Raw genomic sequence first — 4,500 nt, 5'->3', positions numbered from 1 at the left:
CAAATTGCACTTTCAAAATTCATCGACAGCACCCCACTGAATAGTCCAAAGGGTTCAATAGATTATTTGACTGTTCTGCCTCCTCTGGCTGTGCATAGCAAGTGTAATCTCCTAAACTGTAGCAAGATGTGTTGAGAAGTTTACTCACCACCAAAGATAGTGTTAGCAGACAGTGACTCAATCGAAATAGCACCTGCGGAGATAGTTTCATTTCCAAACTGTGCAGATCATAATACAAGAAATCATTCCAAATAGTTCAAATAATGATGCTTTGACACACTCCAACAATAAACATGTGGCTGCAATGGAGTCTAACACACAACTGAAGAAAATGGGGTAGGAGAGTGGAGTTAACAACAGAGCTAGGCTACAGGAAAACAGCTAGGACAAAATACAAAAATCGCAGTTTCTTAGCTGAACAGCAAATACACAAGCATGTGTAACATGACAGTCACTGTATGCACAAAACTATCTGTTGATTTTCATGTTATTTTTGATCTAGTCATACTTTGGAAACATAGCATAAACCCTATCAAGAAATCTCACCAGGGATGCAATAGAAGGTAGACATCTATTAACCTCTCCTTAAAGTACTGTACTTTGTGTTACCTTCCTTTTTACTGAGGTTACTATACACCAAAGAACATTACAGATATGTTTTTTTTTACAGGAAACCAACTGACAGCTATATCTATACAGGAGTGGCAATCGTCTGAGCCATGCGATAAAGTCAGATATTTATAGTCAAGGAATTTGATATCACCACACTTGCTCTTGTGAGAGTGAGAGAGAGAGAGAGAGAGACAGCTGGCATAACTGAAGAAAGCCTTCCTTGCTTAGTTAGGGTAACTCTGGTAGGGAGGTTGACAAAATAGTAGACAGAGCAACATGGCTACTAAGAGAACAACTACTCTAGTATAAAGAGAGGACTCCCTCTGACAGGAATCCACTTGTGACAACCTATCACATAGAACCTAAAAAAATCTACAGAGTTATAAAAGACCTTCAACCAGTACTCAAGACAGCACATTGAGAAACCTTTTCTAGAACTCCCACTGTTATCATTTAAACAACCACCAAATCCATAGATTTCAGGTACTGTGCACAGTCACAATCCTACCCTTCATGATTCTGCTAGTTTATTTATAGGCTTAGGATGCTCACTAGTGACTAGGAAAATATCTTATTAAATTAAAATGTGATGCTATGCCAGAAATACATGCTCCCAGAACAGTGTCAGTAATGGCAGGGGTAGAGCAGAGCAAGAAGTGAAGGGAAATGAAGGCTTATGTGTCCTAAAGCAAAAAAGAAAAGATTTGAGCAAAGAAAATGCATGAAGCATATGGTTACCATTTTAAAACAAGACAATACTTGACTTTATATTACCCCTCATGAATAAAGTGATTAAAATGTATTACCCATTGATTACAGCTAAAAAAATGGTCTCAGCAATACCTAATGTTAAGTTATGTTCAGTACTAGGTAAAACAGATATTCAAAGAAAACCCCAGGAGATGTACAGTTAATATGCTTAGTATTTCATCAGCACCAGGGGTAAATCAAAACATTTGTATAAGATCAAGGCCTTGGATGATGTTATAAACATTATTTATTCTTTTTCCAGGCACAGGAAAAAAAATGACAAGAGACTGATACAGGTAAAAAGCAAGCAAAACTAAGAGTGACAAGTCTGAAACACTGCAGTCATATTCTAATATCAGGTGAACTGAACCCTGGCACATAAGTAGTAAGATCAGTTATTGGAGTGCCAAATCTAAGACAAGCAGGCATTACATATTTCTGAGAATTATAAACTATTTTTCAAAGTTTGTGCGTGATATGCCAGAGATAATTATGCCACTAAGGAAGCTGTTACGGGCAAGATGTAGCCTGAGAATCGAAGATGGAGTTCTGAACTGCTCAATAGACCACAGAATCAATGTCATTAAAATACAATGACTAGAATAAACCAGTTGTGGTGCAAGTTAATGCTAGTCAGAATTACATAGTAACTGTGATACTACAAGAGAATAAACCAGTTACTATGAATCAAAAGCATTTACAGATGCACAGTAGATATAATCCCAGTCAGAAAAGGAATTAACAGCAGTGTATGGTTGTGAGAAATTTCATGAATACGTGCATATGCACATTTCTTATGAAAACAGACAATGAATCACTTGAAAGCATGTTTCAGAAAGTATTGGTGTAGAGCATCACTGATATTGCAGGTAATGACACTTAATCACCATAAGTATGATCTGAAAGGGAAATATAGTCCAGGCAAAGGACTACACAAATAAGTCAAGTGGAGCATATTTACCAGAGAAACATAAAGAGTTGCCAGAAGAAGAAAAGCTACAGCTTGATTGGTTGGTGACACTGTTTATGACAGAAGAAAAGGTAAAATAATCACAGAAATGTAAAGGCACTGGCTTGGAAATGCATTTACTGAATGGAGTTACACTAAAAGGATGGTCATAGCAAAAATTATCAGTAGGAAAGAAATTCACTGCTACTTTTTTCTACTTTATTCAAGGAAGAAACTTACTGGGTCTAAGATTTAATATTCAAAGCTAATAAAATAACAGTTACCCATCAAATGAGACGACAAATGCTTTACAAAATACAGAAATCATGTATGAGAATAATAAAATACAAAGAAGGAGAAAAAGATACAGCCTGCTGGCCAAAAATGTAAATGCAGCTGGAACAAGTCACTTGACTAGGCAGTGCTCCTGGGTAATCCCTGAAGAAAGACACTTCTGTCCAGTGGTCTAATCTATTTAAGAAATAAATAAATAAAAAGTAATGTAGAGTTGTAAATGATCAAGTTATACCATAACAGCAATCAACAATCCAAAAGAAGTGATGACAGCATAACAATCTGTAAAAAGACAAGGGAATTAAGTTGGCACTGATATTTCATTTTGAACAAGTAATGTATCTAATATATGTAGATTATTTTTCGAAATTCTCCAAAGTATTCACAGTTAGGAACAACACCTGCAAGTGTGTTTAGTGCATTAAAGTCTATATTCTCTAGACAAAAGATGCTTGATGTTATTATGTCTACCATGGTCTACTTTAGTAGACTGAAATATCACTTACCTGAAATTCAGATAACTGAGATGAAAAGGCTGACAGCATGAGAACACCGACATCCCAGAACACTGACTCACCACTCCAGGTAAGTAAATGCTTGGCCATCCTGTCGAACTTTGCCCCTTACCCTGTGGTAGTATGATCTCAGAGTTGGTATATTTAGTTAGTGGAGGGGTGTGGGGGTACAGCCACCCACATAGGGAGGTGTGAGGGGCAAAGCCCCCCACATTGGTGGGTTTGCTTTTGTTCAGTTTTGTTTGTTCTTAAGGATGGCCAAGCATTTACTTACCTGGAGTAGTAAGTCAGTGTTCCTGGACATCCGTGTTCTCATACTGTCAGGCTTTTCATCTCGATTATATGGGTTTCTGGTAAGTGGTATTTCGGTCTACTGAAGTAAACCCATCTACCAATGGTCCACAATACAAAATTAATTTGTTAATGGGCAGATTATTTACTTCAGCTATGTTACTGATGCCTGAAACTAAACACAAACTAAAGAAAATGCTGGGACAAATTCAAATGAAATGCAAATCTCCTGACTGTAGATCAGCATTAGAAGATGCTAGTAAGCAAGTAAGAAAGAAAACCCATTGGCAAGTTTGCAGTCTTAACCTTAAATAGATTATCAAGCAGCTGAACCAAGATCCTGCAATACTTATGGGGAAGATCTAAAGTTGTACAGGATGAATCACAGATATCTGTACAAGATCAATATGCCAACGTTCAGGGAACAAGACTATGAAGAACTGTCACAACCAGTGCTGTTACAAGAAAGTAAACATATTCAGAATATTGATAACCAAGAGTTTTAGAGTCCTCTGGGTATTAACACACTTTAATATGGATAGATAGATAGATAGATAGATAGATAGATAGATAGATAGATAGATAGATAGATAGATAGAAAGATAGAAAGAAAGATAAACTCAAAATGCTGATAGAAATATCTAAACTAAAAAAAAAGAGGTTCTCCTGTTTGGTTCTCGGCTGGGCTTGGGAGTGCCTTCTGTGTGGAGTCTGCATGTCCTCCCTGTGGTTGGGTAGCATTCAAAAGACATGCGTGCGTAAATGAGCGTGCCTTCGTTGAAGGTTGGCCGTCAAGCTGGCACCTTGGCATTTCGTAAAAATCTACTGCCAATCATTAGCGGACCGGAGTTCCGCTGTTGTGACTCCTTATCGGGAAAAGCCGAAAGACAAACAACAACATCTTCAGGTCTGTCACAATGAAGCTACATTGGTACAGTCTTCAAAATGAAAATGTCACACAAGCCAGAGTCCCAAAGCAACAAAACATTTGTTGCAAGCAAAAAGAACAAAAAGCAAACCTTTCAGCCAAAAGCCTCTTTCAATGTATTATAAAACTCATCACTCACACAAGTTTAAATAATAATTGCA

This window comes from Protopterus annectens, chromosome 7.part1 (assembly GCF_019279795.1).
Source record: "Protopterus annectens isolate FY-2018-M chromosome 7.part1, PAN1.0, whole genome shotgun sequence".
NCBI lineage: Eukaryota > Metazoa > Chordata > Ceratodontiformes > Protopteridae > Protopterus > Protopterus annectens.
Note: the sequence above shows the minus strand (reverse complement) of the source record.